General features: G+C 48.6%; 1 protein-coding gene across 2 annotated transcripts in view; it reads right to left on the minus strand.

Moving 5' to 3' along the window:
* The window catches only part of GGTA1 (glycoprotein alpha-galactosyltransferase 1 (inactive)), a 111,349-nt gene extending 101,357 nt beyond the window's left edge, over nucleotides 1–9,992 (minus strand). For both annotated transcript variants that reach the window (XM_074395278.1, XM_074395275.1), the window contains exon 1: nucleotides 9,754–9,992. The gene's annotated coding sequence lies outside the window, so the exon portion shown is untranslated. The remainder of the gene's footprint in view (nucleotides 1–9,753) is intronic.
* Nucleotides 9,993–10,207: the final 215 nt, after the last annotated feature.

The following is a 10,207-nucleotide window of genomic DNA, read 5'->3' on the forward strand; positions in this document are numbered from 1 at the left end:
ATGCCTGTAATTCCAGAAACTTGGGAGGCTGAGGTGGGAAGATCACTTGGATCTAAGAGTTTGAGATCAGCCTGGGAAATATAGTGAGAGTCCATCTCTACTGACTTATTAAAAAAAAAACACACACAAAACCCACCATGGAATACTATGCAGTCAGAAAAAAAGTATGAGTTCATGTCTTTGCAGGAACGTGCATGAAGCTGAAAACTATCATCCTCAGCAAACTAACACAGGAACAGAAAACCAAATACTGCATATTCTCACTCATAAGTGGGAGTTGAACAATGAGAAGACATGGACACAGGGAGGGAAATACCACACACTGGGGCATACAGGGGAGTGGGGGCTAGGGGAGGGATAGCATTAGAAGAAAAACCTAATGTAGATGACAGGTTGATGGGTGCAGCAAACCACTATGGCATGTGTATAACTATGTAACAAACCTGCACATTCTGCACATGTATCCCAGAACTTAAAGTATAATTAAAAACAAACAAACAAACAAACAAACAAACAAACAAACATGTGGGCACAGTGACTCACACCTGTAATTCCAGCACTGTGGGAGGCCAAGGCGGGCAGATCATGAGGTCAGGAGTTCTAGACCAGCCTGGCCAACATGGTGAAACCCACCTCTACTAAAAAGACAAAAAAATTAGCCAGGCATGGTGGCAGGTGCTTGTAATCTCAACTACTCTGGAGGCTGGGGCAGGAGAATTGCTTGAACCAAGGAGGTGAATGTTGCAGTGAGCAGACATTGTACCACTGCAGTCCAGCTGGGAGACAGACTGAGATACCATCTCAAAAAAAAAAAAAAAAAAAAAAAAAAAGAACAAAATAAGCCGGGCGCGGTGGCTCAAGCCTGTAATCCCAGCACTTTGGGAGGCTGAGGCGGGTGGATCACGAGGTCGAGAGATCGAGACCATCTTGGTCAACATGGTGAAACCCCGTCTCTACTAAAAAGTGCAAAAAATTAGCTGGGCATGGTGGCACGTGCCTGTAATCCCAGCTACTCAGGAGGCTGAGGCAGGAGAATTGCCTGAGCCCAGGAGGTGGAGGTTGCGGTGAGCCGAGATTGCGCCATTGCACTCCAGCCTGGGTAACAAGAGCAAAACTCCGTATCAAAAAAAAAAATTTTTTTTTTAATTTCTTTTTCTTTCTTTTTTTCTGGCAACAGAGTCTCACTCTGTCACCCAGGTTGGAGTGCAGTGGTGCAGTCTTGGCTCACTGCAACCTCCGTCTTCAGGATTCAAGTGATTCTCCTGCCTCAGCCTCCTGAGTAGCTGGGATTACAGGTGCCCACCACCACACCTGGCTAATTTTTTTATATTTTTAGTAGAGGCGGGTTTCACTGTGTTGGCCAGGATGGTCTAGAACTCCTGGCCTCATGATCCGCTCTCCTCGGCCTCCCACAGTGCTGGAATTACAGATGTGAGCCACTGCGTCAGGCCCAGGGGAAAAAAATCTGTAAGGATATTTGTAGAAAAATTAGAAATGAATTGGCAGGCAACGTACATTTTTACCTACTTTATACACTTCTCTGCTTGTTGTAAGCCTATGTTTCTTAAATTTTTTAAATTAAAAACAAAACAAAACAGAATAAAAAAACCTTCTTTTAAAAAGTCTGTTGAAATCAGTCTCTGTTGCTCCTGGCTTTTGATCTATCAGCTGTCAAGAAACCACATGCTTGAGGACCTGGCATGTTTTTCCGCTTTATAGAGTTGTCAGGAGGCCCCTGCTTAGGCCTTCTATCTGAACATCCGCTGAGCCCCCAGGCTCACACATGAGGCTCCCTGGAGGCCACCCTATTTCTGCAGGTCAAAGTCCCAGCCTGGAGGTTCTCAGAGTTATTGGGGCAGCCCCAGTAAAGAGAGAAAGTCCTGGATTCCAACAAAGCCAGGCTGCCATCTTGTCTTGATTTTTACCAGCTGGGGGCTTTGAATGAGATGCTGTCCCTTCCGAACCTCCGTGTCCTTATTTTGTACAATGAGAAACGTGGCCTCCCAGGGTTCAGTGAGACGAGATGTGCGAGACACCAGGAGCTGTGGTTATTATCAGGACACAGAGGAATGAACCTGGAATAGTGGAATGTCAGGAACTGAGACAGGCCAGGTGCAGTGCCTCACACCAGTAATCCCAGCACTGTAAGAAGCTGAGGTGGGAGGATTGCTTGAGGCCACGAGTTTGAGACCAGCCTGAGCAACAGAGAGAGACCCCATCTCTACAAAAGGTGAGCGTGGTGCCCTGTACCTGTGATTCTAGCTACTCGGGAGGCTGAGGTGGGTGGATCACTTGAGCCGGGAAGGTCAAGACTGCTGTGAGCTATAATCATGCCAATGCACTCCAGCCTGGGCAACAGAGCAAGACCTTATCAAAAGAGGAAGGAAGGCAGGAAGGAAGGAAGGGAAAGAGGGAAGGAGGGAGGGAAGGAGGAAGGAAGGATTGGAACAGGCAGCTGGGAAGATATAGCAGGTTGGTAAGCCTTCTTGGACCATCTTAAACCATAACTGCAGGCAACAACCAACTTCTTGCACCCAGGAATCTGGTCCTATGTCTCCCTTTGCACAGGATGGTCGGGGAACAGTCTCTACTTGGAGGGCTCACTGTGGCAGCCAGAGCCTCCCCATGCCGTACGATGCACATGCTGGGTACCGGTCAAAACTGAACTGCTGCCTTGACCAAGGATCATTTCTGGAAGATGTCAATGCTTTTGTCTGTCCTAAGGTTGATTATAAGAACAATTATGTCTTTTTCTCTGTAAAGTGGGCACCGTCATTTAAAATACTTATTGAGCACCTGCTGTATGCCAGCCCCTGTGTCCCGGATGCAGGGTCACAAGCCCTGCATGTAATCAGCATGTTGACAGCATTTTGACCCCTATCTGCAGCCCATGGGGCCAGTATCTTTTCAGGGACACGAGGGAGACCAGCAGTGACTGAGCCCATCCTGGGTGCCCAGCTTTGCTGCTAACTTGACAAGTAGCATTTCATGTCAGTCCCATGAGTGACTCCACTTTCTCAGCCCAGCCCCACTGGAGGGCCCTGGCTTGAATCTCAGCTTCACAGCTCCTCCCTGAAGACATTGCTGTCACCTTGCTATGCGACCTGAGCAATTTCCTTCCCCTGGGCCTCAGATGTCTCATCTATACAGTGACCCGGAGGAGTGGGAGAGTCTCTAAAGGTCCTCCCTGGTCTGGCATCCTGCCTATGGGGCCTGTAAGAGTCAGCACAATGCCTTCTCTGAGTTTACCGGGCACTACTGTCAGTTATATGATCTAGAGAAAGTAATGTCACCTATCTGTGCCTCAGCTGCCAAATGAGTATAATAATTTACTAGAGTCTGGAACAGAACCTGGCACAAAGTTGGCACTACTTGTGACGTGCTATCATCATCATCATCGCCACCATTCCCATCACCACCACCATCACCATGGTTACTACCACCATCATCATCATCACCACCACTAGGATCATTAGTACCATCATCATCATCATTACCATCACTACCAACATCACCATTGTTCCCCCATCATCATCATCATCACCATCTCATCACCATCACCACCACCACCAGCACCACGATTGTTACTATCACCATCCCCACCATCATTATTACTATCATCATTATCATCACAATCTCATATTATCACCACCACCACCATCACCATCACCACCACCATCACATTTCTCACCACTGTTGTCACCATTATCATCACTACCACCACCATCTCATCACCATCACCATCCTCATCATCCAGACCCATTATATTGTTGGTAATGTGGCTGGTGTGGGGAAAGTTGTGCAGGACAGGACAGCTATGATAGACACCTGGGAACACACCCTTGCTCAAGCAGGTTTCTACCTCTTCCCCAGGACTCAGTGTGTTCTTCCTAAAATGAGGGGATCAGGCCTGATACTTGGGGCAAGGGGTATACCCTGTGGCCAGAGGTTGGACCCTTTCTTGGGTACAGATAATACCTTCTCGTGCCTCTAGTTTTCCAATCAAATTCTTCGAACTTTTGAGTTCTGGGCCAGATTTCACTCATTTTTTTTTTTTTTTTTTTTCTAGGAGGTCATTAGAAATGACCTGCCCTCAGTCAAAGGCAGTCAACTAAATCTAAACAAAAGAAAAATGTTGGAGCAATGCAAGGCAGGAAAGAAATCCAGGCCCGGGGATTTTTGGTGGAAATTTCCTATACATGTAACACATCACTATAGCCACCATTGTCTGACACAGATGGGAGATAGACAGGAGAAGGGGGGAGAAGAGGGGAGGGGAGAGAAGGAAAGGGAGGAAAGGGGAGGAGAAAGCTAGGAAGGAAGAAAGCATGTGAGAGGGGGTTGTAGGCAGAGGCCACCAAGGCAAGACCTCTCTAGAGACAATGCCTCTTGGTCATTTTCGTTTATAGCACTCCCCGCCTTATCCATGGGCATGCGTTCCAAGGCCCCCAGTGGATGCCTGAAACCTCAGATCGTACTGAACCTTATGTATACTGTTTTTCCTTTACATACCTAGACTAAGTTTAATTTATAAATGAGACATAGTAAGAGATTAACAACAATAACAAATAATAAAATAGAACAATTATAACAGCATGTTGGCATCACTGTTCTTGCTTTGGGAGGGCATTATTAAGTAAAGTAAGGATTACTTGAACACATGTACCACACACCACCACAGCTGATATGATAACTGAGGTGGCTACAAACTGACTCTGAGGCAGGCAGCACAAAGGGCATGGTCACAGGGATGATCCCACCGCTCCGAGGGACAGAGTGGGAAGCATGGGATTTCACAACGCTACTCAGGACAGTGCACAACTTAAAACTCATGAATGGTTTGTTGTGATTGTTGTTTTCTTAAGACAAGGTCTCACTGTCATCCAGGCTGGAGTGCAGTGACATGATCTCGGTTCACTGCAACCTCTGCATCCTGAGTTCAAGACATTCTTGTCCCTCAGCCTCCCGAGTAGCTGAGATTACAGGTGTGCACCACCACGTCTGGCTAATTTTTGTATTTTTATTAGAGACAGGGTTTCACCATGTTGGTCAGGCTGGTCTCAAACTCTTGGCCTCAGGTGATCCATCCGCCTTGGCCTCCAAAAGTTCTAGGATTATAGGTGTGAACCACCATGCCTGGCCATGGATTGTTTATTTCTGTAACTTTCCATTTAATATTTTTGGACTGCAGTTGACCACAGATAATTGAAACCTCAGAAAGCAAAACGACGGATAAGGGGAACTTCTGTACTGAGAAGTCAAACTGAGTGTGTGCCTGGAGGGCAGTCATGCCCACCCGTTTGTTGTCCACCTCTGTGTGTGTGTGTGTGTGTGTGTGTGTGTGTGTGTGTGCTTGAGAGTGTGGATATATCTGAATGTGTCTCTGTGTCTCTGTGGGTCTATGTGTCTGCATGCCTAGACCGTGCCAGGCACATAGTAGATGCTCACTCAGTATTTGGCAATCGACTGAATGTGGGCCAGGCATGGAGGCCCATGCCTGTAATCCCAGCACTTTGGGAGGCTGAGTCGGTGAGTAAGAATAGCTAAGAGGCACCAAGGGCCGGGCGCGGTGGCTCACGCCTGTAATCCAAGCACTTTGGAGGCCAAGGTGGGCGGATCACCTGAGGTCGGGAGTTCAAGACCAGCCTGACCAACATGGTGAAACCCCGTCTTAAAAAAAAAAAAAAAAAAAAGAGGCTACCAAGTGTTCTTAAGGCCCCCACTAAAGTGAAAGGGAAACTGACCTATCGTACAAGCCACAGGCATTTCCTGACTTGGGGCAAAGAAAACAAAGCCAGGTCTACTTGCCTCCATGTACATGCATGTCCCCAGCCACACACATCCTCACAGCACACATGCACACACATATACACACACAGCCACATGCTCGGAAATATGATCATCTATTGCCCTTGCAGACAAGCTCCCAAGTGCACGTGAGCACCCACTTCCTTACACCCAGCTCTGCAGGCTCACACACCGAAACATTCACTCACACTTCAATTGCATACACAACATGCATGCATTCATCCATGTCCCCCTCCCCCAAGGTACAGTCAAGCTGGACTATTCCAGTGAACATACGGCAATGCACACGAAGCCACCTATGTGTATAAACATTCAGAGTCCCTCAAGCACCCCATACACCTGGACAACATGTACACATTCATTCTTTGTTTTTGAGATGGAGTCTCGCTCTGTCGCCCAGGCTGGAGTGCAGTGGGACAGTCTTGGCTCACCGCAACCTCCACCTGCCAGGTTCAGTTATTATAACTGAGAACTAACTCAGTTATTTCTGCTTCCTTTGTGGGAACCAGAGACTGCATGTTTGCAAGAGCTCAAATGAAACTTTTCCACGTATCTGAATGCTGAGGGTCTGGAGGAAAATACCACGACTCTGGATCCAAGGAGGGAGCCCCCATTCTCCCAGGAGACGGGAGGGTTTCACCGTATTGGTCACTGGTCTTGAACTCCTAACCTTGTGATCTGCCCTCCTCGGCCTCCCAAAGTGCTAGGATTACAGGCGTGAGCCACCACACAGCCAATATTTGTTTCTGAGGTCGCTGCTGTCCCCTTCCTTAGGGAAGGTCCTCAGCTAAATGGAAATGTCAGCTAAATGGAAGTCAGGAAGGTCACGTCCCAGCCCCCTCAGCTCCCCCTCCCCCCACCAGGGCACTCAACAACAAATGACTTCCGACTGCTGTGGGCTATAGAAAGTTAACCCCTTTTTGTCTCAAAATGGAACCAACTCCGGGATATGCTCACACTCTAGAGCTCCTTGTGGTGTCAGCTTAAACTGATACCAGCCAAGACCAGACCCTCCCTGCCTTAGCTCTGGTTCCTGCCCCAGCCTGCATCCCTCAGCCCCCTTGTCCCGAGAACCTACCCCTAATAAATCACTTTTACAAGAAGTCCCCTCTCAAGCTTTGCTTCTAGGCAACCTAGTCTAAGACAACAGGAAAGCACTTTTGGTGGCCTTGTCTTATTTTATACACACAGCAACCCTATGAGTTGGAGTATGAGTTAAGTACTATCACCTCATTTTATGAAAAAATGGACATTAATGGAGGACAAATGACATCATGGAGAATAACGTGTTTAGAGTGAGTTAAGAATCCAACCATCAGGCTGGGCATGGTGGCTTATGCCTCTATAGGCACTTTGGGAGACTGAGGTGGGCGGATCACCAGGTCAGGAGTTTGAGACCATCCTGGCCAACACAGTGAAACCCCTCTTTTTTTTTTTTTAACATTTTAATTTTTTTATATAAAGATGGGGTTTCACCATGATGGCCAGGCTGGTCTTAAACTTCTGACCTCAGGTGATCCACCCACCTCGGCCCCCCAAAGTGCTAGGATTACAGGTGTGAGCCACGGTGCCCGGCCCCTTCTATTAAAAATACAAAAATTAGCCATGTGCAGTGGCGCACACCTGTAATCCCAGCTACTCGGGAGACTGAGGCAGGAGAATCGCTTGAACCCGGGAGGCCGAGGTTGCAGTGAACCGAGATCTGCACTCCAGCCTGGGTGACAGAGCAAGACTCCATCTCAAAAATAAAAAAAGAATCCAACCATTAACTAGGCCTCTCAGACAGTAGCCAGCCGGCTATTTCTGGAGTTTTCTCCAGCCCTCCAGCTTCCCGAGATCAAAAGGAACTTGAAAAGTCAGCTGGGACACTCGTCTGATGCTTCTTTCTGCTCTAGACAAACGTTCCCTCCAGTTTGTATTTTAATGCTTCTCAGTGAGGCGGGGCTCACTCTCTCCAAAGAAGCAATTTCTTTTTAGACAGTGTGACTACTGGTCTCCTTTCATACATTTGGCAAATATTCTTTAACCCATTTCCCGTTTAGAGAAAAAAGTGCAGCTCACTGCTAGCACGGTATTCTCAGAGCAAACCGGAAATGCACTTATGGTAACCAGGCACCGTGCTGAGTTTTGAGGCCAGGCTGGCGGACAAGGCTGGTGGGAGAAAGAACCAACATGACCACAGAAACGAAAACCAACCAGGGGCTGGATGTGCTGGTTCACACCTGTAATCCCAGCACTTTGGGAGGCCAAGGTGGGTGAATCACCTGTGGTCAGGAGTTTGAGACCAGCCTGATCAACATGGTGAAAGCCCGTCTCTACTAAAAAGACAAAAATTAGCCAGACGTGGTGGCAGGACCTGTTATCCCAGCTACTCGGGAGGCTGAGACAGGAGAATTGCTAGAACCAGGGAGGTGAAAGTTGCAGTGAGCTGAGATCATGCCACTGCACATCAGCCTGGGGGACAGAGTGAGACTCTGTCTCAAAAAAAAAAAAAAAATAAAATGCCAGGCGTGGTGGCTCACGCCTGTAATCCTAGCACTTTTGGAGGCCAAGGTGGGTGGATCACCTGAAGTCAGGAGTTCGAGACCAGCCTGGCCATCATGGTGAAACCCTATCTTAAAAAAAAAAAAAAAAAGGCTGGGCGTGGTGGCTCAAGCCTGTAATCCCAGCACTTTGGGAGGCCGAGGTGGGTGGATCACAAGGTCGAGAGATCGAGACCATCCTGGTCAACATGGTGAAAACCCTCTCTACTAAAAATACAAAAAATTAGCTGGGCATGGTGGTGCGTGCCTGTAATCCCAGCTACTCGGGAGGCTGAGGCAGGAGAATTGCCTGAACCCAGGAGGCGGAGGTTGTGGTGAGCCGAGATCGCGCCATTGCACTCCAGCCTGGGTAACAAGAGCGAAACTCCGTCTCAAAAAAAAAAAAAAAAAAAAAAAGAAAGAAACCCAACCAGGAAGAGTTCAGAGAGTGAGGCTCAGGGTGCTGCAAGGGCTCATGGTTGGGGAGATCTCAACTGGCTTAGCTGGGACAGGGAAGGCCTTCTGATGGCTGAGTTGGTATATGAGGGATGAGTAGGGAATAATGACAAGCTGAGCAAGGGAAGCGTGTGAAGGAAAGAGGGAACAGCATATGCAAAGGCATGTGGCCAGCAGGAAAGGGGAATGGCAGCATGTTTGGCACCGGACGGAAATCCATGAGAGGGCTCAGAAGACAGGCAGGAGGGCCAGACGTGGAGGCTCACGCCTGTAATCCCAGCGCTTTGGAAGGACGAGTCAGGTGGATCTCTTGAGGTCAGGAGTTTGAGAACAGCCTGGCCAACATAGTGAAACCCTTCTCTACGAAATATACAAAAATTAGCCAGTTCTGGTGGTACATGTCTGTAGTCCCAGCCACTCGGGAGGCTGAGGCAGGAGAATTGCTTGAGCCCAGGGGGCGGAGTTTGCACTGTGCTGAGATTGCACCATTGCATGACAGCCTGGGCAACAGCGCAAGACTCCATCTCAAAAAAAAAAAAAAAAAAGAAAAGAAAAGAAAAGAAAAAGAAGACAGGCAAGAGGCCGCGGGGTAAGGCAGGACCCAAACTGTGATTACACTAAAAGCAACTGGGAGTCTGAGAGGGTGGGTTCCAGTCAGGGCCCTCATATTCCAGACTATCAGAGCCTCTTCTCATGACAAAATGACTCCTTCCCCACCTAGCTGTGGCATTCCTTCTCCCACTGGGATTCTTGTGCGTGCCCGAACAGTCCCCTTGCACGTTCCCTTCACCATCCTAAGTGACTCAGAACACAAGAATTTGAGGATCTCAAAGAGACACTCCTAGAAGCGACTGTTTCCACTACAAACTGCATCAATGCCCAAGGTCTCATCAGCAGTCTGAAGGTGACAAGGTGGCCCAGGCCCAGGGAACAGAGAGAAAAATGTCCAAGAGTCAAAAGAACCCACCTGAGAAGCCTGGGGCTCTCCTCCTGGGCACCCTGGTTTCCTCTCTTCTTTTCTCCTGCTTCAGACCTGGGTTTAAATTCACCCAGTGCAGCCTGCCCCAGGCCAGCTCCAGGGTTTCTGGTTTCTCTGAGCAGGGGGAAGGGATTGCAGCTGCTGAGGCTTTGGGGGAAGGAGGCCCTTTGGAAGCAAATGGGTCTTGTGGCGGCCTCGCCAGGAAAAACCTTGTATCAGCTCCCACTGCCCTGCCTTCTCCCCTGTCCCCACTTCCTGCCCAGGGCCCCTAAGCTCCCAGCATGCCTTGCAACTAAACCTGCGGGACAATGAGGTTTTGGCTGATGCCTAAGACGTGATAACTTAGCGGACTGCAAGGTCTGCTTCCAACACTTTATACACACACCACAGAGGCACACACAGAGACAGAGATATTCACACTCAGACCAAGCCACAAGCACAC

Source organism: Saimiri boliviensis, chromosome 2 (genome assembly GCF_048565385.1).
Source record: "Saimiri boliviensis isolate mSaiBol1 chromosome 2, mSaiBol1.pri, whole genome shotgun sequence".
Classification (NCBI taxonomy): domain Eukaryota; kingdom Metazoa; phylum Chordata; class Mammalia; order Primates; family Cebidae; genus Saimiri; species Saimiri boliviensis.